The sequence below is a fragment of the Pteropus alecto genome, unplaced genomic scaffold, assembly GCF_000325575.1.
Source record: "Pteropus alecto unplaced genomic scaffold, ASM32557v1 scaffold164, whole genome shotgun sequence".
Lineage (NCBI taxonomy): Eukaryota > Metazoa > Chordata > Mammalia > Chiroptera > Pteropodidae > Pteropus > Pteropus alecto.
Window position 1 is genome coordinate 25,970,330 of NW_006439568.1, and position 27,448 is coordinate 25,997,777.

The window sequence follows — 27,448 nt, forward strand, 5'->3', positions numbered from 1 at the left end:
AACACAGTACTTGGAACATAGTAAATCCTTAATGAATGTTCGTGGGATAATCGAGGGAGAGAGTGAATGAGTGGTGAGTGAGTATGTGACACTAATAGGTAGGCACACATGGTTTTACGTGTATGAAAAAGAGTCAGTGGTCTTCACTGACACTAAGGTTAACATAAGTCAGTAAGTATATGTGGCCACCAACAGCTGTGGTGCAGTATAGCCTGTATTTACAGAAACCTCTGTCTCAGGCATGGAGGTGTTAGTCTTGACCTCCTTTGTTGCTAATGCTGTGGGCAACTGGATAGGGAGCACAGAAAAAGGATGAGAGTGATGACTAGAAAATCAAGTTCTGTCATAGGAAAAGAAAACTCAGGGAAACCTAAGGTTTTTAGACATTGCAGGGCTGTTTGGGGAAAGGGCTTAGACTAGTTATGCATCATCTGAACATATTGAACTAGGAACAATTCGTGTGAGCCACAGAGAAGCAGGTTTGGTTAAAAATTAGAGCGAACAGGCACTTTCCATCTCTCCCAGTGGTTGTGCCCTCCTGCTTCCCTGCCACCTCCCAATTCAGAGCATTTTTCAAAGTCCAGAGCAAGTTCCACCTCTTCAGAGAAGCTTCCTTCCCCTTAACCTTTGGTAGCTTCTCCCTTCTAGGAACTTCTGCTCTACTCCACAATCTCTCCCAAATGGCAGTGTTGTCTTGTCTCCTCTTATTGACTCAGTTGTCTGATAGTGATAAGAAGACAAAGACTAATTAGATTAAGCTACTGTCCTCGGGGTACTTACATTTTTGAGAAGGAAAAACAGAAGTAAAACAAAGATTACTACATACTTGGTGAAAGAGAACTATGCACTGAGTATTGCGGGTTCATGGAGGATAGACATCCAAATAAATCTGAGGAACTAGAGAAAATGTTCCAGAAAGATGAATTCTACTTGTTTTTCCCTGAACTGTACCTGAAGAAAGTTTGGAAACTAACTAGGTGAAGAAGTAGGAAAAGATACTCCAAGTACAGGGAATAGCTATGAATGTCAATTAGAAATTTCCTAAAGCAAGGATATTATTTCCTTAATTTTTATATTACTCCAGTGCACTCTTCTCAACACTAATGAATTGTCACTAAATAATTGTTATTTGGCTAGCATAAATATCATAAAAAAGAAGGAACTGTGATGTTCTCTGAGGTTCCTACTCAGATTAACAATAGCAGGGCTCAAATAGTCAGCTAGTAGTTGAGTTAATACCACCATTTATAAAACTTTGGACAGTTTGTGTGGCATAATGAAAAGAACATAAGCTCTGGAGTCAGACAAACCTGGGTGTGAAGCCCAGCCCTGTGACCACAGAAATAATATTTTTCTCTTTTGTTAAAAACCTCAATTTTCTCATCTTGAGAGCTAATAGTACCTACTTCAAAGGCCTGTTGCGTAGTTAAATGAGATAGTAAAAGTAAAGTCCAAGAAAGCTGCCTGTTAATAGTAAGTGACCCATAAATTATAGATCTGATGAAGAATCAGAAGTGAGTCTTTGAATTGAAAATTAAGAAGTTGGGGAAGGATTGTATTAGCATTGTCATGGGCCAAACTGATATTTATATCATACCTAATACAGAAAAAGGAACATAGGGATTACTGAAACTTGTTAGCACATGAGGCTCAGACAAGAATTGCCTGGCTCAGATACCAGTGCAAACACTTCATTCCCTACAACTAGCATTTATTGCTGACCTTACACACCTTGTTTGGGTTTCTTTACTATAAAGTGTGCTGAGAAACCTATGCTGTTCAATGGAGCAGCCATTATCATTCCATTATCAAATGAGTTAGAAATTTTTAACTAAAACTATTCCCTTATAACTATAAAAAAAGGTAGAATGCTAGGAAAAGCTAATTCTAACATAACATGCCCATATGGTGACAGTATTTAACCATGGGAAAGGACTAATAATAAAAGGGAAAGCTTATCAACAATATTCACATGATGCCAGTCGATGGTAGCCAGTCAGGTACCAGTGGGTTTGCTTAAGCCAGGAACATTTGTCCCAAAACCTGCAGTTGGCATACATATTTTTCAGTCTGTGAAGCTAGTCAAGTTTGGGTCTGTCTTTGATTAGCCAGGCATAGTAAGCATTAGGAGGATCTCTGCATGAGCAATCCCAAAACACAAGCCCTTCATTTAAGTACTTTTCTTTTTATTCTCATGATTTCCTTCAGTTAACAAAGTTAAAATGGAGCTTGTCACTGTGATATGAAACTCATAACCTCCAGTGTCACTTCCGCTCAAACTTAGCTTTCACATAACTATCCATTACCTGTCTTACCTATATACTTGTCAATTCTGCTACACCTCCAGATAAATTAAACAGATTTTCATACTCTAGTTCAGCCTTTGTCTGAGTTACATGATATTCACCAAACCAAATTGCATCTTTCATCTGTCAAGCCATCGACTTTTTTTATCTAACCCAGACTAAGGCACCTACATTCTGGAAGTTTCCCACATTTAACCCATCCCATCACCCACTAGAATAATCCCAGCCTAGCCATTCCTCCTCCACACTCTGGGAGTTAAGTCATCTGCTTACATTTCAGTTGATGATATGTGTCTGTTTGTCTCCTCTAATGGCTTGTAAGGCCTTGGGGTCGAGCTCACATCTAATCTTCGCTGCATACATCTGTACACTACTGAATACATCATTACTGTACATTACTCTAACCCAGTGGGGACTCAATAAAAACTTGTTGACTGACTGATTTAGCATGGGGATGATTATTACGTAAGTCGCTTTGGTAAATAAATTTCAAATAATGACCAGCTCACACAAATGTTTTACTAGCTCACCCTCCCCATGGAATTAATATAAAGAATGAAAATCAGCAGTCATTTCTACTTGCCCAACATTAAATGTTAACTCACCCCAAGAGAGTAACTATTTTCAAGCCTAATTTCAAGTCAAAATGTCTAAAATGGTTGTCATTCTTGGTGACGTGCTGGGAGGATTCAAGAACTAAGGTATCAAATCCAGGCACTTTCATAGGTTATTAACTCCAACCCTGAAGACCATTATTTCTAGTATATTACTAATAATAATTCTAGCAGTTTATTTGAATTCTTATTTATTCAATAAATGGGGCTTACTCTCAAGGTCATTCTGTAAAAGAATGGACAATTCAGTGGGCATTGCTTTTTATATAATTTTATACTTTATTTGAATAAAATTGATTAGAAAACTTAATTCAATTTATATTATTCTTTAATGATTTGATTACTTTAATATAGAGGAATGTAGTCATAAAAATAATCACCTGTCTAATTATATACCTGAGGCAAAACAAAAAATAGAAATTAATTTTTAAAACAAATTGAACACATGTTGTTTCTCTTTTCTTTTACTTTTTGTTATTCTTTTATAGACACCTCAGAGGAAGAGGGTGGGGAATTTTACATGTACTCTTTTTTTCCAAGTTATTTTAGCCTTCTGACATGAGATGAGAAAAAGAGAGACTGATGTGGCTCAGAGTTCAAGTGCAGCAACCAGTAGATGAGTATGGAGTCAATTCTAGCTTTATGATAGACACAAATTTTTTTTTTTTTTTTTACCTAAAGCAATGATTTCAAACAGATACTTTCAAGATTAATTTATTTTAGTTCTTATCTGTGTATGATATAAATATGTTTAAATAGTTAAACCATCAGTTTGTATTATGAAATTTAAATATCTATTTAAGAGAAAGTGTTTTAAAAAGTACTAAAATACTTGAGAATTACTTAAAGTGTTATACTGCTAATTATATTTAGCTTATTTTGGAATGTTCATGAGAAAATGGATTAGCCTATCCTCTGTCATGCTGTGAAAAGATTAACCTGCTTTTGGTGTTCTGATATCTTTTCAGCAAATGTGAGTTTGAATTGCATAAAACATTTGCAACATTTCAGATCCCTGAGGTTTCATCAAATCAGGTTCTGCTTGATTCACTGTGACAGCTTCTCTGAAGTTGCATCCTCTAAGAAGCAATAATTGTCACTTGGGGGCCTTCTGGGTGAAAAAGCACAACAGAACCAAAGGAGCTAGAACATATAATCTGCACAGCAAAAGAAATGCTCAAGGTCTCAAGGGCAATGAAGTGAGAACTTTAAAGCATACTTTACTTTAAAGCTGATCTCTTTATTTTTTTTTTCTCTTTATTGAGCAAATATCAGCAAATGCAACAAATTGTCTTCAAAATTTGAGCCACACAGAGATAAACTTCACATTCAATACATTAGACATCTAAGCTCTCTGTATACATATAAAAGGAAATAATTAGACTTTAGATGAAAAAAAAACCTGAAAGAACAAAGAAAGACCATGATCTAATATCAGAATAAAGTTAACAAATGTCATTAAGTGAGATGATTGGTGATGAGTGAAGGTCATGCCCAGTTTACTTTTCACAGTTGACAGATCAAAGTCGTTCCTTCGTTTAAGACAAAGACTAAATGTAGTTTAGTTTGGCCTTGGAAAATCCTTTCACATAATATGAAGTTTCTCTGTGGTCTGCTGTTTCTAAAGCACATGAATTTTCAGAACTATTCATGAAGTGTCAGGGAACCAAGACAAAATATGGAAAATATTAAAGGGTACATCTTAGTTTAAATGATTTTTTTTTTTAAATCTAGGATTAAATGTGAGAAATGCAGTCATAACTGATTATAGCACACTATACATCTGAATATCATATGGTACAGGGGTACATAGAAAGATAAATAGATTATGTCATGGAATGATGGACTCATGAGGTCTGAGGGCACTAAGAGGTCATTGTGCCTGACCACCAAACTGATTCAGGAATCTACTTCCCTGCCAGGTGGTCGTCCAGTCCATGTTTGGAAAGCCTCCATTGATGGGAACTTCTTCAGTCCCACTGTAGCCATGCATAGCTATATCAGAAAGCCCTTTCTCTGTGACTAGAAGTTTGGCTTCATCCATTTGTCCTATTGCTACCCCTTGAGACAGAACAGAACAAACTAAATCCTTCCACCACCCTAACATTCCTCAACTATTTGAAGATGGTTATCTCATCCTCAACATTACTACCTCCAAGTTCTTCTCAATCCCTTCAAATATTCCTTATGAGTATTTGTCCAATCTTCTCAATTTTCTGATGAGGGTCAGTCTAGCTGCAATCTAATTTGCCTATGTCTCGCTAAAAATATAGACCTGAATATAAAATTCAATGTGTAATCATCCCAGGACAGAGACAAAGTTGAGTATCATCTCTCTTGTTCTACATACTAGCCTTCCTTGATTTCAGCCAAGATCTCACTGGCAATTTTGGTAGCTATTATCATTTGAGCAACATTTCTCCAATGTAGAATAACTGATGTTTAATTACTACTTTAGGCTTTAGAAATTGCTTTCATCTTTACACCTCATTTGAATCTAACAGCTATCTGTAATAAAGGTATTATTTTTCCATTTTCAGATGGAGAAACTACGATTTAGAGTTTAGACAAATTTTTTCTGGACCACATAAGTAAGTTACAAAGCTAGAACCCAAACCCAGGTTCTCTGACTATAAATTGTGTGCTTTTGTGACTATATTACTTAGTTTAGATTCTTTGATGATGCTTCAGGGATATATAATAATAGATTATTGTCAAAGACAGAACTCTAAAAATTACAGTTTCCTGTTCTGCCAGTGTAGGAACCATATCTTGGGATAGAATGAGGTCAACATGACATGCTAAGTCATGCTGCCTCCTTTTCAAAATGGTCACAAACCATCCTTTTAATTATTCTCTCCAGATTCTTGCTCACATTTGACTTCAAACTCGGTGGTCTATTGTATGTGGTCTTATTCTTTAGTTTTGGAAGTAGAGACTACGTTTTCAGTATTCCAGACTTCTGATACCTTCTGTATACTCCAAAATTGCCAAAAGATCACCACCGCTTACTCAAGTCTTTTTTTGAACTCAGATGCATTATGTGATGTATTTGCTATTAGTTAAATCTTTAAAGCATCCACAAATGTAATGACTTGCTCTCTGCTTTCATCCAAGACATTTATTTATTTATTTATTTATCTATCTATCTATTTATTTATTTATTTATTTATTTTTATCTTTTTGAAAAGATAGTTGAGATCAGAATCCTGGGTACTGGAGATATCTGTGACTTTTCTTCAACTCAAGAGCAGGGCATGACTCCCTAAGAGGTTTTTCAGAATCACATGGTAGGGGCCTGAAGAATGTATAGGGTTGAAAAACAGGTTTGAGTTAATAATATTCCACTAATCAGTATCCTTGAATAGAACTGGGTAGTTGGCTATAAATTCAGTTTACTTTTTTCCATCCAGTTTATGTGCTTTTTCCTTGTTGATGAGATTTTCTTAGAGACTTTGCCACATGCTTTACTAAAGTCCAGGTACTCTATGTTTATTGCTTTTCTCTGATCTCTCATTCCCCCTTTTAAAATTTTCTTCATTTGGTTTTTAGGAAACCATACCCACTTGTGTTTTTCTCTTACATTTCTGGCCACTGCTTCATTTCCCTGACATCTGCATTTTGAAGTATCCCAGAACTCAGTCTTTGGATCTCTTCTCTTTTCTAACCACACCCACTCCTAGATGATCTCATTCAGCCTCATGGCTTAGGTAGCATCAGTGTGTGGATGCCTGCAGCCCAGCTTCTCCTGAACACTAGGCCTGAAAATCTGAATGTCTATTTGTCATCGCCATTTGAATGCCTAATAAGATTTTCAAACTTAACATATTGAATACTGAACATCTGATAACTGCCCCACTGCCACCATCACCATAAACTTAGCTATTCTGTAGCCTTCCCATTCAAGAAATGGAAACTCCAAAAAGGCCAACAGCCTTCATGTTTATTTGTCTTCTCTCTTTATCTCACGTTCTACACTTAATCTGTCGGCAAATACTGAATCTCTAACATCAAAATATATTCATCTGATCACTTTTCAGCATCTCCACTGTCACAATCCAGGTATTAGCAAGCAGTACCTTTCACCTACTCCCACCCTTGTCCGCTCAACCTATAGCCAACCTTCAGTCAGAGTGATCCTGCAAACAGAAGCTAGATCTCATTATTCTCATTGCTGTTAATTACTCAAAACCCACCTTAGTCACAGTTAAATGCAAGGTTCTGCAATGCTATACAAGGTCTAACGTGATCTGCCCTTTGGGTAAATTTCTTTTACCTCAACCTCTACTATTTTCAACTTTGCTAGTTCTACTCCAACCCTATCAACAGCTTCACTATTCCGAAAGTGTTCCTGACTCAGGGCCTGTGCACTTGCTATTTGATGATGCACTTGTTATTTGACCTCAAACCCTTTCCCTGGAAGGCTACATGATGATTATCCTCATGTCTTTGTCTAAGGAGACAGAAGTTCTTACCTTCTCGATGAGATCTTGCCTGGTCACACCATCTAAAATTGCAACTTCTTGCACAAATGCACTTTGAATCACTCCATCCTGCTAAAGGTTTACAACTTATCAATGTCTAAAATACTAAAAATTTTACTTATTTACCTTGTCTGCTGTATCCACTACTAAAATGTAAATTCTACGAGGCAGAATTTACTCTTTTGTTCGCTGCCTATGAGAGTGCCTGGCGTATAATAAGTGAAAACACTTTCTTCATTTAGTTTTTCCTCATTCATTGAGTGAGAAAGGAATGAATGATCTTCCAATCTATCCCCTGTCAAAGAAAGAAATACAGTTAATGGTGGTGACTCGGTAAAGTTATGAGAAGTTCCAAAAATCATTACTTCATGATTTCCCAAATCAGTCTCTTAATAATCTGTTCTAGAAAGCTTCTTGGAACTTTAAACTGTGGTTCTTGTGTCTGGAGGAGTACCTGACTAGCATTCTCACACACTCTGCACTTCCTTTCTCAAAGACTTACCCAACTAGTTGTCATCACTCTCTCACTATGTCTCGTACCCACTGTCCACTCCAGGAAGGTGAGGACAAGACCCATCAGATTCACTAGTGCATCCCTAGTCCTTATCACAGTGTCTGGGATTCAGTAATGCTCAATAAACCTTTGCTGTATATTGTGAAATTAATGAACCCCGTTCCTTGCTTTATTTTTTAAAATCACAATTTTTTTTCATTCATCTCCATTTCTTAAACAACTTTAGCAGAAATTTGTTCAGCAATTTTATTCTCTAGTTTTTACAGGCTTCTGAGATCTCTCTGGCCGAAATTCCTGAGCTAATTTAGAACATATAGATTCTGGCTCCCTCTACTTGGGCTTCATTTCCTCTTAATATTTTTTCTACCCAAAGATCATTCCACTAAATAGAAGACAAAAAGAAAATAACAGTTAAACTGTCCTTTGTCTCTCATTCATCTATCCACATATGCCACTTACTACAAGCAGCAGCCCTGCCCTGCCTTGTTCTTCTCTCTCCCAAATCTTTTTAAACTTCTTTTTCATGGTTTCTAGAAAGTTCTGAAAACCCCAGCTTATTTAGGCATTAGCCTTTTTAAGATTATTATATGCACATGCCACTTTCATATTCATTTTTATTATACCCTCTGATTGTCATCATATACTTGTAGGTTTTTTTGATTAATTTTCTATATTGGTCTATTTCTAGTAATTTTCTTCCTCCAAGGATAAAGATAACAATACATTAAGAATTACATTTATGAGGGTGTTATACTGAATATTTGTGACTCCCCCCACCCCCAAAATTTATATATTAAACCTAATCCTCAATGCGATAGTATTAGTACATAGAGCCTTCGGGAGGTGATTAGGTCTTGAGAGTGGAGCCTTAGTGAATAAGATCAGTGCCCTTATAACAGAAGCCCTGGAGAACTCTCTCTTCCCTTCTGCCATGTGAGGACACAGTGAGAAGACAGTCATCTATGAACCAGGAAGGAGGCCCTCACCAGACACCAAATCTGCCGGCACATTGATCTTGGACTCATAGCCTCTAGAACTATGAGAAATAAATGCTTGTTGTTTAACCGGCCAGTCTATGGTATTTTGTTTCATCAGCTCGAACGGACTGAAACAGAGGGCTATCGGGCACTTAACCACATTCTATATTTCTTCTATTTACACAGTGATTAGGCTCCTCAAAAGTATCAAGCAACAAAAGATTTTTCATCAGAATGAATATTCTCAAAGAAATAAGTAAAAATAAGATATACCATAAACAAAAACTTCCAAAGAAGTTTGAAAAAGAATGAAGTTTATTCAAATGTGGATATATGATCATATATGAAAATGTTTTAAAGTCACTGATAATGACCAATTATCATATTATTATGTATTTCTCTTAGGGTGGAGTTGAGTCTGCCTTGAGAAGTTCTGAATTCAAAATATCCAAAATGGTGTATGTTAGTAATACTGACTATTTTAAATGTGTGTTTAATCTTTTAAATGGAATGTTTTGGGGACCACTAACTTTTTAAAAATACACTCAATAATACCCACAAATAAAAATTATATGTTATTTTTGTTGGATTTCGACCTGTCTATATACAAGTGCATAGCAGATTGTCAGGTGAGTCACTTCCACCTAGGACACAGTCACTGTCCCTGAGGTTAGGCAGCACTGGCCACTCTAGCATGGTCTCTCATGTCAGCAGTCTTCAGGCTTTCTTGCTCGTATATCCCCTAAAGTAACTTCGAAAAATTATGTATCCTTTCACATATTTTACTAAAATTTTCATCATACATTTGAAAATATATTTGTAATAGTAAATAGAAAATCTTAAAAACATTACAAGCTGAATATATAATGAAGATTAAATGATTTCAAAGAAAATAGTTCATTACACTATGTGATAAAAGCTTTTACGACCTATGTGATATGCCAAATCCAAAAGAAATCATGCATAACTTTTACGTGTGGGTGTTAGCCAATGTGTCTTGGAAAATGTTGTAGTTCCAGAAAACATTCCATTTAAAAATTTAAATGTGCATTTAGAAGATTCAGAATTACTAACTTATAGCATTTTGAATATTTTGAATTCGGAACATTCAACACAAGATCTAGCTCCACTCTAAACAGAAACATATACAAAACATGGAAGGAAAAAATCCCACTAAATTAAGATACTTTGATTAATCTTTAAAGCAGTTTCCTCTAAAATCATTATTTTTAATTATTACTTTGGCCACAGAGAGTTTTACACTCTGAACAACCCACCAGAGTAAGATTCTACTGAGGGGTAAATGTAATGCAAGTGAGTTTTCAGGGAGTATTTTTTAAAAAATAAACACAAATTTTAAAAAAGGTAAAGATTATAAATCGACTTTTTCTTAAACTTTCTGTATGTATGTGCCTATTAGAACATCAACATATCCCCACAGGTATACTCACAAATTTGAAACTGCTGTCTCAGGTTAGTTCTCAAACTGAGGAGTGCCTAGGGCCCATAGTCCCTTGCCATCTCACCCCATTCCTTTACTCTAGAGATGGTCTCCTCAGTCTGAAAAATGACCAGAGTGCAAGCCTTATGTACACAACTTCTTTTATACAGAAATATTATGTTTTAAGTTTCCCTCTAAAAGAAAGTCAGTGAAGAGAAGAACAATTTTAAGGGCTAGAGCTGACAGAGGTGGCTATCCCAAATCATTTACTTAGAAATATTTAGTGACTTCGTGACCTAAACAGTTCAGATTTCAAATATTCTGGCCCATTCTTTCCCTCAGAAACCTTACACTTTTAATAAAAGTGACCAAATTTATTTGAGTAATTACCTGTTCTCATAGGACGACCTAGAGTTTTCACACTTTGAGGTGAAAAAGAAGGGTAATTTCTAGAATTTTCACTTGGAGGTCTGGTATCCCAGGACACCAGATCCCTTTGTAGAAGTCTGCTGACCTTAAGTGTGTGGGTGCAGGAGTGTATGTACTATGTTGGATTTTGTATCTGTATGTGTGAGAGAAAGACAGAGAGAAAGACAGAAAGACGGAAAGACGGAAAGAAGGAAGGAAGGAAGGGAGGGAGGGAGAGAGGGAGGAAGAAGGAAGGAAGGAAGGAAGGAAGGAAGGAAGGAAGGAAGGAAGGGAAAGAAAGAAGGAGGGAGAGAGAGAGGGAGAGAGAAACAGAGAAAGAAAATGAGAATGAAAGTGAATAACATCCAAGAAGACTTCCACGGTGATATTGAAGGTGATAGTGTGCTGAGAAAAAGTTACTGCATGGCTTTACAATAAAACATACATCCATATAGAGAGAAAGAATAATGAGCTCTAACAGAAATGATACCAACAGAAAGAGTGAAGTTTTATTAGGCCATATATTAGGCTATATTTGCAGCTTCTTTTAAAGTTATTGAAAAATGCAAACTTCTATAGATAATGCTAGTATTCTTTCAAATCAAAAGCAGTTCTTAGGGAATCAGGAGTCAAAGCATTAGATTAGGCTATAAAATCAATGCAAAGAATCAAGACCAAGGTGCCACATTTTCATGAAAACTTAATTAAATGAATGCAAACACATTGTGAATACCCACTAGGGCTCCCTGGCATTGAGTTCCAAACCTACTTCCTAGGAAACACTCTCACAGAATGGAAGGATTGAAATAAAAAAGATAATCACAATCATTTCTTAAATATTTACTTATAGAAGCTACTGTTGCCTAGCCAGGCCATTGAAAAGTCAAGCTTCCCAGAAGCATAACCATTCGTACACTAAAGATGTAAAACTCAACACATTTTCTCTTAAAATATGAATCCTAAAAGGTACTGGAATAAATTTATCTTTCTAGTAAGCATCAGAGTAACTTTGAGCAAGTTATTTAACCTCTCTTGAACCACCATTACATACTTTTTAAGAACACTAAAAGGTTGCTTATGAAGATTAATGACATACAAGAAAGTCTTTAGAATAGAGCCAGGCATACAGCAGGTACTCGAAAATGCTAGTTGCCTTCATATCTTAAGATCATTTTTAGTTCTATTTCTTGGTTACAAACAGACAACACTCAACAACAACAAAAATGACAACTAATAGGCAAAGATCACTTAGTTGAACAGAAAAAAAGCATAAGCTTTACAAGACAAACTGAACACCATCTGAATTAAAAACTTCCATTCTTTGAAAGAGACCCATTAAGAAATGAAAAAGTAAACCACAGACTGAAAAAAACCATTTGCAATGCAATCTGAAAAAGGACTTATATCCAGAATACATTTTGAAAAAATAAAACTCTTACAACTCACTACAAAGAAAAACAACTCAATTAAAAAAATGAGCAAAATAAAGAAATTTGAATAGGCACTTTATGAAATGAAATATAAGGATGGCAAATAAACACATAAAAAGATGTTCAGCATAAATAGTCATTAGGGAAATACAAACTAAAACCATTATATATAAGACACCATTATGCCACGAGAACAACTAAAATTTAAAAGACTGAAAATACAAAATGTTGACAAGGATGTGGAGTAACTGAGACTCTCATACACTGCTGCTGAGAATGCAAAATGGTAGAGCCACTAGAAGACAGTTTTGGAATTTATTCCAAAGTACAGTGTACACTTATTATCTGCTCCAGCAATTTTAGTCTTTGATATTTATCCAAAGAAATTTTTAAGTTGTATATAGATGTTTATAGATCTTTATTCATAACAGCCAAAACTTTTGCATTGTTTCAGCAATGCAAATGTCCATCAGCTTGTACGTGTATAAACAAATTGTGGTCTATCAGTACAATGGAATACTATTCAGCAATAAAAAGGAACAAACTACTGACTATGCACCAACATGGATGAATCTCCAAAATCTCCAAAATATTAAGCTCACCAAAATAAACCAGACATAAAAAGAGTAAATACTGTATGATTTCATTTACAGAAAATTCTGAAAAAGACAAATTTAGTCTACGATGATAGAAAGCAGTTGTTTGGAACTTGGAAGGGAAGGCATAAGGACAATTTTTGTAGTGATAAAAATGTTCTGTATCTTGTGAGTGAACAGATTTGTCAAAACTCATCAAACTTTGCATGTAAAATGGATACATTCTATTAGTATGTACATTACACTGAAACAAAGTTGATTTTTACAAGTCTACATGCCCTTACCCAAGATGCCAAAATCCAAAAGCTCTGAATATCAAAAGGTTTTTATAAATGTAAAATCTGACCTAACCTAATGCAAAGATATTTGTAGTCTCTATCCTATTGAGTGATAATATTCAGGCACTAAACTGCAATAATTACAGAGTGCTTCATCAGACCTTGTTGGAGATATACATATTATACAGTATATATATTGAATTATCTTTCTAAAATATGAAATATTCTGAATTCCAAAATAGGAGGTCTTGCTTCAGGGTTTTGAATAAAGAATTGTGAGTTGCTTTCCTTATCTTAAGAGAAAAAAAGAAAGAAAAGAAGAAAGAAAAAGGAGAGAAGAAAGAGAGAGGAAGGAGGAGGTAGGAAGATAGGAAGGGAGGAAGCAAGGAAGGAGAGAAGGATAGAGGGAGGAAAGGGTGTCTTCCCGTGCCTGTGCAAACTCTTCCTAACCAATATTCTTGCCTAAATGTTTCCATCCTTGCCCTTCTGCAGGAGTGGTACCTGCTCTGGTATCTGGTGACAGTCATTCCATGGCTCCCCCAACTCTCTCCTCACTGCCTGAACCACTAAAATTTATCTAATTAATTAGGTTTCTTTAAAAGATTCTGAGCATTCTCTTTTTAGAATTTGGTTCCAAGAGCAGACACTGCCAGGCTCCTTTATCATTCCTTTCTCAGAATTAAGAACCTGGGAGAGAAGCGGGGAAAAGATGGAAAAAAATTATTTTGAAACTTTGCCAAATGGTGAATTTTTTCACACTCCTCTCTCCTAGCCTTTCCACAGAAGGTTTGTTTGAATCTAAATACTTCAAAGCTCTTTTGATATTTGTTTCCCCCTTTTCCATACACCCCCACCATAGAGAAATGGAGAAAAGATCCATATTTCGATGTGAGGCCTTGGAATTAATTTAAAGCAAATATTTCCCCTAAAATGTTTCAATCCATAAAATGAGATTGTTTTTCAAGCTTTTATTTTACTTATTCTGTTTCCAACATGTTCTAGTCACAGCCTCCTGTGTAAACTATTGTGAACATTTTAAATTAGAAACACATTTTTTATTGTTATCTTTACCTTGCCAACTTTTAGTCTTCCCTAAAATATCTTGTGACCTCTGTGGTACCACAACCCTGTCACATGAATTTTATGTCCCTTCCTCCTTAATTAGCCATGGGTACAGAGCAGCAATTATATACAGAATAGAGAAAATTCAGTGCTTCCTCAAAGGAAGGGTTAAATAGACAAATATTTGGATCAGATTCCTCTAACACCTTCAGATTAATTGGATTTGAGGCTAAAAATAAATTACCAAATAGGTTAAAATGAGGTAATGTTGAAGAACTGCTTGGAAAAGAACTACAAAAACGTGTTTCACCATGAGTAGTAGTTAAGAACAACTTGCAAGGAGAGAAGAAAACAGGTATATTTGTCAACTTGATGAAGTCGCTTCAGAATGTTGGCCATCTTATCCATAAGACACTGATTAGGACAATAACACTATTATCTCTTAGTGTTTACAGTATAGGGTATGCAAATTTACAAAATAGAAAAGAAAGTGTTCTTATCACTGTGGAATTTGCAGTCCTCTTTAGCAGTCTACTCTAAATCTACTGTTGCCTTTCTTCCTGTGAGATGTCTTCAAATAAAGGAAGGATGGATCCTGTGGGTAGATAAGTGGGGCGGGTGGAGGGGTGGGGAATGCATGCTCTATTTCTCTTGGAGATTCACTGTGACTATTAACATATCAAAGGCTCTGTAAAGTCCTGCCAAAAAAAAAACTATTTACATCTTTTTAAAGTGTAAGTCCCCAAACTTACCTGACCATGAAACTCCACATTCACTAATAACTTACAGAATTAGGGTTTCTTAAGCAACATTTGGGGAAACATGGTTCTAGAACTATTATTTTACCATGTTTTGGTGTTACTATTCAACAGACAAAAATAAAACTCCCAGGTTTGGTCCACAAGTTTAAAGTCATAGGAGAGGATACATAATTTTGCTCTTCTAGTTCCTGTGGTTTTTTTGGAGGGGACCATTTGTTCCCCAAGCATTCTTGAAGGATGTTTGGAGGTGACTTACTTTGGCTACGTCTGAGCACAAGCATTGATATTGGTCTATGAGAGATTTCTTTGCAACCTGGGCCCACCAGGCCTAGAATTTCTATAAAGTAAAGAAGGGGGTGTGTGTGGTCTCTGGTGCTAAACTGTCTAGATTCAAATGCTCTGCTGCATTCAAATGCTCGGCATCTACGTGCCTCAATTTCCTGCACAATGGGGTAAAGACACATGCATCTACCTTATCAGGCTACTGTGAGAATAAAATGAGTTAATATAGAATTTTAGAATAGCTATTGGTACATAATCTGAGGGAAGGATGAAGGAAAGGGGAAGACAGAGAAAACAGAAAAGAGAGAAAGAATCACAGACCATGTTTGGAGCTCTGGACTTTGAGGAGTATGCATGAAAGAACAGAGAGAAATGGAGCTATACTTAATTAATAGCAGTACAAGCACGGGATATCCACATTGTCTGGTTCTCTGATAAACTGGATTAGAGTCAAAGCTTGAACACTTAAGTAGAGCCTCCTCCTCCCTTTCTCACAGACCTAAAATAACCTAGTCAATAGAGTAGATGAACCTGTTCTACCAGCTGAGGTACAGACACAGAGAAAGAGAGAGACTTAGCCAGAAGTATCCAGGAGACCAAGCTTTTATCAGGACTAGTTGCCTTTGGAGGAGATAAGACAAGAGAAAAACCTCATAAATATGAAAGAGACACCACTTGGATGCAATACAAGATAGAGCAAGTGAGTGCCATGTCCCTATGATTCTAGCTTAAGACACACCGTAGAATATCTACAATAAAGAAAGAGTGGGTCTACGGCCAAGCCACCCTGAACAAGTCTGATCCCATCTGATCTTGAAAGCTAAGCAGGGTCGGGCCTGGTTAGTACTTGGATGGGAGACCACTTAGGATGACTGGGAGCAGTAGGCATTAAAACAAAAGAAAGAAAGAAAAGAAAATGTGGTACTTTGTACACTAAATTTGCTAACAATTCATCTCTAATCTATCTAAATAATCTATAAAAATAATTTAAAGATATTTATCAATTTATCAATATTTATAGAATAAAAATGTAATTCTACAAATTACCTTTCAAAACTGGAAATGTCCTCATTACCAACATAGCTGTGCCAACATTCCTCACTGACCTGAAAGTCTAGAGAAATCCCAGGTGGGTGGGAAGGGGAAGGGGAAGTAGGGAGTTTTCAGATGGTGAGTGCATCTGAGCCCCTGCTAAAGCTACTGCTTAGATCTGCTTCCACCAGGACAAGAGCCAGCTCACTCCCTTAACTCTCAGAGAGATGTATCTCTCTTCTTCCTTGGGCCATTTTTTCCTACTGCCCTGGTTACTGCCTTCTTACATCTTTTGAGGCACTGTCTTCAGCTTTGGTCCCTACAGCTCACAGGAGGAAGAAAGGAAGCTTAAGAGAAGTATTAATATCTATGGCATGTTGACAAAAGAGTAAGTTCCAGTGTTGCTGGTAAAATTATTACCATCCTTATTCTTTCTCCCCATCCTCTGCTGGTTTTGAGACTTTCAAGCCCAGTTATCTGTGGACTAAAAATCAAAACACACAAATGGAAAATTGCTAACATCTTTCTAGATCCAGTGGGTGAATTCTCAGCAATATTTCCTCTAATGACTAAAGATCCTTTCCAATAATGTGACAGGGTGGAGTTATAAATGAAATGACCTTGATCATCCTTTTCTTAATCACATTAACAGCTCCCTGAAAGAATGCCAGAACACAGAAAATCTGTGCCTTCATTTCCAAGAGTCACCATGGAGTCCCTCTAACCATTTTCTGTCCACAAAGTATATATGTGCCAATAAGAGACAAAGGTCTATAATTGAGTTCATGGCCCTCAGACCCCTACCATATATAAGGGGTCTGCCAGCCAGTACCCAGTTTAGCTCAGTCTTGTCTTGAGGTTACCTGTGACTAAGCCTTGGGTTACCTGTGACTAAGTAAAGTTAGCCTTGGCAAGTTGTGTCCGGATGTTAGAAACTGGATACACTTCTCAAGAAAAGGAATGGCTGAGGGTGTTGGTCATTTATGTCCAGTCTAGGTATGGGATCCCAGCCAAGCTGGCTCTTGCCCTTAGGGTTAAAGCTCTTTCATTTCCCATATACTCCATGAAGAGGATTTTTACCCAAATAGATCTGAGAATCTCAAGCTAAGCGTCATTAGATTCTTTCAACACAATTCATAAGGATTTAGTTATGTTGGGCATTAAAATCCTCCAATAAGAGACACATACTGGGGGTTCTAGGAGCACGGTGACCTGAATAAAGTGACTATCTCAGCACTCCCAGAACAAACTACTTGCTTCTCTAGCAGCTTCTCTATCAGACAGATGCTAACATCTGTGAGTGAGAGTTTTGGCTCCACAAAGGTACTTTTAGATAGAGCTGGCATAAGATTCTCTCCTCACTGAGCTGAACAGTCAATGTGGACTGTTGAAACAGAGCTGGTAGCCAGGGCCTATAGGTATACATGTACAAGGAGAAGAACTGGGGTTGTGGATCCCAATTATGCCTTCCGTGTCCTCAAAGTTAACATTAACATAGTGTGCACATACCAGGTCTTTCAGACCATCCAAGACAGAAAAGAACAAGTGAATAAATCTCCCTTCTCCTGAGCTGTGTGAGTAAAGGGAAACCATAGGAATTTCCTCCAAGTTTCTCAGCAGAGTGCTGACATCTGTCTTTATACTACAGGCCTAAAAGATGATAAATGCATTTGTTTTCCACCTCCAATAAGATTTCCATCATTAAGCACACTTCACCAACCAGGCCTGAGCTCTAAAGAGTGGACAGGAAGAACTAACAACTCATTTAAGAGGGCCCAGCAACCAGAGAGAAAAAGATCAGGTAGAATAATCAAAATCTCAGTGAAACAAAAGTGCTGGAGAAAACAGGTGGAAACCTGAATAGAAAATAAGGTTATTGAGTTCTAAAAGCAGCTTTAAAAGACTTTACTTGCATTTAAAGAAGATTTCTCAGTGAAAAATTTATTAGTTAAATTAAAGAAAATAATCATTATTAAGGCTCTAATTAGTGCTCTAGAAGATTAAATGCAAGAAATACTTCGAAGTACTGAGCAAAAAGATTTTTAAAATTTGAAGTATCCAAGAAAGAAAGGAGAAACTGGAGACATCAGCAAGAAAGTTAATTGAATATAATATTTCTAAAAGCAGAAAAGAAAGAGATGGAAGAAAGCCAATCATTCAATAGTGTAGATAAATTTCCCTGAACCGATGAAAGATGAGTCCTCAGACTGGAACTGTGGGTGAAGTTTCTGGCTGGACCGATGAGAAGACAGGTTTTTTAAGGAAAAAGAGAAAATCTTACAAGCATGCAGACAGTTAAAAACAAACCTAACTGTATCAGGGGGTAAAAAGAAAAATCCGACTTCTCACCCTGAATCTGGGAAGCTAGGAATTAGGGAAAAGCACCTACAGACAACTGAATGGAAAGACTGTAAACCAAGAATTGTATACCCAACCAAGATACTATTCCCTTGCCAAATGAATTAAAAAATGCTAGAAAACAGGCAATGACCAAAAAAGTATTACTCAAATTCCCCATATGAAGAAAATATTTGAGAAATAATTAACACCAATAAATTAATCAAAACAGAAACTTCAAGATGGGAGAAGGTAAAAAGAAACAAAAATTATTAAGCAATGATTCTTGACATGTATGCATGTATATATGTAAACTTAAATCTTAATAAAATTAATATTTATTTATTAACTAATTAATTTATGATAAAGAATAAGAACTGTTGAAATAGAAGGGATATATTGTAAGAAGTCATTATCTCAACAAAATATAGGAGTTGGAGGTGGAGGGTAGAGAGAGGAGAAAGGCAAAAGTGCTCTCAAGAGAGTAGAAAAAGGAAGAAAGGTAAGTGGAAATTAAAGTATTCCAAAGAAAGAAGATGGAATGAAGAGTAGCTGTAGCAGCCATGGAAGTGCCACATCTTACTTCAAGAGAAAACTGCCACGAGGAATGCAATTTTCTGACAACCTTCAGAGGCTGAAAAAGATGTGATTTAAAAATCTCTTAATAGTAATATGACAAAATATTTAAAACAGAATTAAAAGACAATTTAGATGTAAGTTAATATTTAAAACACCAATGACTTTCTATTCTAGAATAAACTCAGGAATAAAATGGGGGAAATATTTCATTTTAAGAGAAACTATGAAATTCCTAGGAATAAATTTAATAAGAAATACACAAGAACTAGATAAAGAAAACTAGAGATATTATTAAAGAAAAACAAGATAACCACTCTCTTGGATGAGAAGACCTATTATCATTAAATGTCAATTCTCCCAAAATGAATATTTAGGTAATAAGGACCACAGCACTCTCATACGCTGCTGGTGGAAAGAAGTGATTTCCCAGCATTTGTGGAAAGCAATCTTAAACATATGCTAAAATAAACAGTATCCTTTGACTCAGTAATTCCAGACCTAGGAAATAAAAGCACTAATACTTAAGGACATATATATATGTATATATATGAATACTTATTGCAGCATTGATTATAGTTGAAAAACAGTTTTATAAACAAAATGAATGTTCATAAATGTGAAACTGGCTAAATATGTTGTGATACACTTAAAATAGCGTAGGCTACCTCACAGAATGAAAAAGCTATTCCAAGTGACTTGGAGGAAATTCTACACAGTACTGAGTGAAAAAAGCAAAATGCAGGAAACTTTGTATAATATGATGCCATCTTGGTAAAAAGAAAAAAAAAAAAAAACAACCACATCACTCAAAAAAAAGTCTGTGTGTGTACATGTGTATATAAAATATATGTTTGTATTTCCTTGATTCCGAAATACCTATTTTTTTTTCACTCTGTAACATCTCTGAAATGAGGATGTGGCAGTGGCAGTCATTACGGCATTGTGCTTGCCCACAGACGTACATCAAGGCATGTGCACTCTCAAGGAACATCCCAAGTTAAAACCCCTTGCTAGCACTATCACAGGCAATACCGTATCACTCATGCTCTTGATGACACAAAGGACAGCAGTAGGTCAAAAAGCACAGACACCGATGTCTGTGAATTGAAAAGTGATTGGAAAAACAGTCAAACTCTGCATATGAAAAAATTTTAGGAATATCTTACGCAATTTATTTCACTTATAGTTTTCATGTGCACAGAAAAAGTGATGTCTAAATAGGTCTAAAGGAACTAATACAATAAGTTTAAAATAATTACAAAGATTAAGAAGCACGGTGTCATGATTTAATTGGCAGTATTTTTTTCTTTCTACATAAAACATAAATAATTGTATCTTACACTAATGGCATCTTGAATTAAGTGAACTATATGGTATAAATATATGTATATTAATATCTCTACAGTATCATTTAAGAGAAGAGGAAATTATGGATGAACATAATCTAGGATACTAATATGAGTATGTTAGTCTGGTAAGGTTACCACAATAAAATACCACAGACTGGGTGACTTAACAGAAATTTATTTTCTCAAAGTTCTGGAGGATGGAAGTCCAAGATCAGTGTCAGATTTGGTTTCTCCCAAGGCCTCCCTCCTTGACTTGTAAATGGCCTCTTTCTCACTGAGAAAAAACTCATAGAGGATTTTCCTCTATTTATGAATCCCTGATGTCTCTCCCCTTTCTGTTAAGGACATCAGTTATATTGGATTAGGACCCCACTCTTAACCATTTAACCTTACTTATCTCTTTAAAGGCTATATCTCCAAACAGAGTCACATTCTCAGGTATTGGTGTTAGGGTTTTGTTGACTTTAAACAAATAGACAGCAAGATATTTCTGCAGCAAAATTGGGTTTATTCAAGAACAACAAAGAACTGCAATTGAGACATGAGGTCTAATGGCAAGCCACATGCAACTCTCGAGAAACAAAAGAGAGGATACTCTTAAAAGGAGAACAAGTTGGGAGAACTGTTATAAACAAAGCTCTTACTGTTGGGCTCTGAGATCAACATAGGGCATGAGAGCTCTGTCTTCTGGCCTATGGATTCCATTTTAAATGAGGTTTCTGTTTATTACAGCTTCAACAGACGAAAGAGGGGGTGTCACAATTCAAACTGTAACAAAAGCTTCCTTGGGGAGACTTGGGGAGATAGTACAGGGATCATGCAATAAAAAAAAAAAAAGAGAGAGAAAGGACCACACTTTAAAAAAACAAAGCATGCACAGATATAGGCACTTATAAAAATCCATGCATATGTGTAGATAAATATATAAAAATGTAGATATAAAATAATGATTTAAAAAATTTATTCAGTGGTTTCTCATTGTCCTTAGGATCAAGTCCAAACTATAATTCAGCATATTGTCCTTCTAGGATCGAGTCTCTGTCTCCCTCCCCTGGCTCCTCTTGTCTCTTTCATTCTTCACCTCACCCTCTCTGCTCCAGAAACCCCAGACTTTTTCATTTCCTCAGATACTCCTACCTCTATTCACTGTCTTTTCTCCTTACAACACTTCTCCAAACTGCAAGACTCAGCTTAGATTTTACTTCCTTAGAGAGGCCTTGCTCCAGTCCACACCAGCTTTCTCCTGCTAGTCCAAACTCCAGTAGAATCATCTGGAGCCTTGTTTATAGTGCAAATACTTTGTTTTCATTCTAGATCTGATGAATCAGACTACTGTTGTGGGGTGGGGCTGGGATTGGGGCGAGAATTCTTCTGCACCCTGAAGTGTACAAATCTATGCCACAGATTAGTTAAATCCCCTTGCTATGCTCTCTATGACACTTTAAACTTTCTCCTTCATGATCCATTACAAGTGTTACTGTTATTTAATGCAAAGGCCAGCAAGTGTTTTCTGTATGGGGTTGGGTAGAATATTTTAGGTTTTGCAGACTAAGAGGCAAGATCAAGGAGTTTATGTAGGTACCTATATAACAAGATAGAGAATTTTCACAAACTTTTAAATGAAAATTCCTAATAAAATTCAAAATATAATGGAATGTAATTTTTGTAATACGAGTCTACTAATGAGAAAATGGATTTTTTTTAATTGGGATAACATTTCACTTTATTAGGGTCAAAGTTAGTGTTTTCTAATAATATAGTAGAAACACGACCTCATTCTACAAAGATTTCCCTTGCTTCTCTACAACATTGTTAGAGTGGTTATAAGTCAATACTACTTTGAAAAAAAAGATGATACACGGTACTTCTGTGGATTATCATACACATGCATACACACATACAAACTTCACCAAAGATGAACAAAGCACCAATTTACTCAAATCAGCCTCTAAAATTTCACTGCTCCTTTACTTGTATGCTTTCTCTGCTCTGGCAATCAATTCACTTCCCCTTGTTTTATTGGGTAAAACAAAGGAAACTCCTTGTACTCAATATATTTTAAAGCCAACTTTCCAGGTAGAAACAGGCACTTTTTAGAGTTAGAACTTGATGCCAAATACAAAAGATGACTAACTACATGTCCAAAGGAAAATGTACAAAGTCATCCTAGGCCCTGACATTTCAGAGTAAAGATTTGTATTTTGGACCTTCCAAATTTTATATAATTTTACTTTGATTGTCTTCTCCATTTTCTGGATATAAAGAAACATGGCAAAGTCAAAAATGCCTTAAAACACAAGGTAATAGAGTTGGGAAATTTATCCTGTGTGGTTCAACATCCAAAATCTTCACCAAAATAAAAGTGTAAGAATTTGCATAGCAAAGGGAAAAAATATATCATCATAATATGCAACTAAACAGACAAATGACAATCTAGAGGGTTATTTGGAAATATATGTTAATTTAAAAAACACAAATAAAAAACAGAAAAAAATATTTGCAATTTATATCTAAAGAGCCTCTAAAAATGGAGAAGAAAAAGACCAAAACTCTTATGAACATTTCACTAGAGATATAAACTGTTCATAAAAAAAGACATGCAAATTACTCATAGTCATGAAAAAATGCTCTCTTTCATAAGAGAAATACTAATGAAAACTACAGTTAGATACAATTTCTCACCTATCATATTGACAAAACCCCAAAACTTTGACATACTTTCTTGGGAAGACTGGGGAACAGGCTCTCTCATAATTTGATGCTGGAAATGCAAAATAGTATAACCCCTACGAAGGGGAATTTGGCAGTATTTAGCAAAATGTCTTATGCATTTACCCTTTGACTCAGCCATTCCACTTTAGGAATCTCTCCCACAGAAATACTGGCAAAGATACAAAAACACACACACATGCTCAATGGTATGCATCTCAGCACTATTTGAAATAGCTAAAGCTGAAACAATGCAAAGGTTCATCAATAGAGGGTTGTTGGAATTAACTGTCATATATCTACCCAAAAGGGTACCAGGCCGCTGTACAAAGAAATGAGGACTCTCCATATATACTATACAGACTTCCAAACTTTCTCATTCATAATCCCCTTAGTGTCTCAATTTTTCATGGTATTCCTAGGCCAAAAGAAATGCCTAATATTTCCACTTATTAATGGAATAAAACAATTCCATTTATTAATGTATGAATCAGTTTGGTCCTAGAATATGGGTTCAACTCCTTTAAACATCCCTTATTTGTAGATATGAATTTTGAACTGCAAACATATTTTCTATAAAATGAAAACCAAAATTAAATTTTTTAAAAACAATTCTTGAAAATCAAAAAGAATGTAAACAAGTGACCCTAACTATATCTCTGTTGGTGGCATTAACCACACAGAGAAAAATTATTCCAGGTTGCGTTAATTTAGAACAATTTGACTATACATCCCTAGTAGGATATGCCCTAAGGACAAAAAAAAGGACTACAAATAGCAACAACTTAAACTGATTTAGGTAATTGTGTTTGTGTCACTGTTAGTTTTATTCTTGTTTTTCCTTGTTGTGGGAAAAAGCAACTGAGCATATTGTTATTAATTGAGAACCATAATTTTCATCATGAAAGGAAGCAGATATCGATGTAAAGCTAATGAGGTTAAGTGAAAACCTGGTAGTCCTGAATTTGAAGTATCAGCACAAACTCATAATGTATTTTATCTTCAAAAAAGTACCTGTCTTATAGTTTTGCCTGCTGAAAAGGCCTGGAAACTATGACCGACCTCAGAGATAAGTATCTTTGTACCTAGATTGGGTTTTAAATGTAATTTTTCATTCGAAGGAATCCTTTCCACTAAAAAAAAAAAAAAAAAAAAAGAAAGAAAAGAAAAATGATGACTCCAGGTCTAGGGCAGGAATTATGGAAGGTGAGCCTGAAATATCTTACCATGCCAGAAGGCGAAAGATGCTATCAAAGATTGTGTCAAAGGACTTGTAAGATGATACATGAGAATAACTCCCAGGTTCCTGATTTCTAAAAGGTAGAGGCATTCATCAATATTGGAAAGGCATTTTGTGGGTGGTTGAATCTGAAGATCCAGTGGCGGAGGCAATATCTACTAGGAAGTTGTATATCTCACTGTAGAGTTCAGAGGGGAGGTTTATTTATCTGAAAGTGCAGCTCTGAGAATGGATGAGATTGCTCTTGGAGAAGACAGATGAATGAAGGATGGATGAAGGGGGTGACAACCAGGGACAGAACCCCAAGAGAATATTCATACTTTTCTTTTTAAAAAAAATATTATTATTTAGCTGATAAATCTATCACTTTCTAATATAGAACAATTTTACACAATTCTATAAAACATTCAGGGACACATGCTCAGGTAACACAGTTGTTAACATAAGAAACATCCAAACTTGTAGAGAATTTTCATGAATTTATTTGCACCAAGCTGATGACAATTGCCAGAAAGCAAAATCTTAACAGAATGAGAAAATACTCAAGGAAATGGCAGTTTTGCAGCTCATCTTATACATTAGAATTAAAGGAGTGGATGTGGAGAAGGTTACATGAAATCCATTGGTGGTAGATTAAGGAGGCGGGAGAAAGCAAAGCAGGGAAATCTCTGTATAAAAAGTAAAATGGAGAGACACCTACTTCTTTTACATTGGTGGGTACAGGATAGTTAATAACATTTACAGCCCATAGAGATGAGGGGTTCTGTGGTCTCATGCTTTGGTGTGGCAGGTATGCATAGAGGGTTCAGAAAAAAGAGATTACTCTGACATTCCAAGGGTATTTTATCTTAGATGCAAAAAGACAATAGACAGGCTTACTTAAAGATTGACTTTTGAAAAGAATCTACAGGCCCAGCATGTGACTACCCACCAGGACCTGCTTTTAGTTAGGAATTTTTATGTTCCACCTATCCTATTGGTTAATTTCTATAACCATGCAAAAACTTCACTTCTTTAAAATGACTTTTTCTCTTCTCTTTCTCCTTGATTCAAATTGGCCTTGTCTAGTCTAATAGCACCATGACTCACTTGCTTCTTTTCTTCCTTTATCTTCCACCTTTACACAGACTGCATGTCCACTACCTTAATAATTAAGCCCTTATGATATCAGATCTGCTCAGTATAGGTCTTATGAATAAAGCTTCAGGCCAGCTGACCACAAAAACAGAGTTTTTTAAACTAAGATAACATCTTGACCTCAGCTGTGTTTCAGCAATAGACCCATGAAAGTGGAATGACCCTATCAGCCATACTCCCTCAAAGCTAGAAAGAATGACACTGTGACTGACATCAGAACCTGATACAATGATCAACTGCCTCCTACCGTAGCCCCAACCAATCCCAGCTCTCTTATTTAACATTATTAGGTAGTTAGGTAGCCATGAGCAACTGGAGCACAGGCCCAGCTCTGTAATCATAGAAATGAGAACACTGATGGCTCAACCCAAAAGCCGTCCCTAGGACCTCCCAGAAAAAAAACTAATTTTTTAAATAATAATACTCCTACATCCTGGAGTACAAGGAAATAAATGATCATAACATAGCAACCAGTTCAGGCCAGCCACAAATGCTTGTGCAATAAGGAGTACTCTGACCTTCTTTTCACCTCAGCCTCATTATACATTCATTATAATGTCATGTATATTCCTGGAAGTTCATGGATATAATTATAACAGACTGAATTCTGGGAAGATGCACATGCAGTTGACAATAGGTTATATAATAGCCAACTGTCAATCAAAATGACTTCACACATCAATCAGCTAGCACCACCCTTGTAATTACCCATCGTGGCCTAGCTATAAGACAGACTTTCCCACCTCTAGGAGTCTACAGCCCTCTCTGGTGTAGCCTGTTTCTACTTTGAAATGTACTTCAATAGATCTTACTTTTCCTAATCTTCGCTGATCTGTAATTCTTTATTGTGGAATTCATTGTCGGCAGAAAAGATGGAGGTCTCCCAGAGCCACCCGAGCAATGACGGACTTCGACGGGCTCCCAATGGTGAGAAAGTAAATAGCATAAATAAGCACATATTTGCCATTCTGAAAATTGCTGTGAAAGGAAAATGCAGGAGTTATGAAAGTCTAACCTTGACCATGAGAGAAAGGGACAATCAGAGAAATCTTTCCTATAGCAGCGATCTTTAGTCAGAAATCTGTAGATGAGTAGAGGAGTTAACCTGGATGGGGTCCAAGAAATAAGAGTTGCTCTCCAGACTAAAACACAACTTACACATGACACATAAGCTTACCCAAAGCAGAACCCTAGCAGGAGGAATAAGAGATACACCAAAGATAAGGCTGGAAAAGTATGTGAGGCCGGAGCCTGAGGTACCTTGTAAGTGCATTCAAGATGTTAATCTTAGCCAAAGAATAAGGAGGAAGTCATCCAAGAGATTTAAGCCAAGGAGTGACATCACAGATTTGCATACCAAGAGTACCCATTTAGCACTAGGGCAATGGATATTCTTATGAAAATTAGAAAGTGACTATCCATCCCTATTAAATTCTATCCCTTATTTTCTCTATAGGAGAGCTGTATAAATATCTGTAACCAAGGCCACATCTCTTAAAAAGTCCCTTTAGAGCTGCTCAAAAGTTCAATAATACTATACTTGAAGCCCCAGAAATCTTGATCGGGGATGAGAAAACTTTTTTTTATTATTTTTCAATTATAGTTGACATTAATATTATATTAGTTTCAGGTATACGGCATGGTGGTTAGACATTTATATAACTTACAAAGTGATCCCCCAGATAGGTTTAGTACATTAATCCTTTTCTTGATGAATGAATGCATGCTAACATAAGAGGCAAGGCTCATAGGAAGAGAGGACCTGGACTGACTCAGCCTTTCTTTCTGCAACAACCTTTGAGACGAGGAGTGGGGAGAGCACGAGGGGCCAGGAAACCATACTAACAAGTAATACTGGTCAGAGAGAGAGAGGAGGAACAGAGAGAATGGTGCTAAGAAGGAAAGGGAGGAG

The 27,448-nt window shown here is 36.2% G+C and overlaps 1 pseudogene; it reads left to right on the forward strand.

The window, feature by feature from the left end:
- The first annotated feature begins 15,922 nt into the window (after positions 1 to 15,922).
- LOC112483696 lies at positions 15,923 to 16,041 on the forward strand (annotated as a pseudogene).
- Positions 16,042 to 27,448: the final 11,407 nt, after the last annotated feature.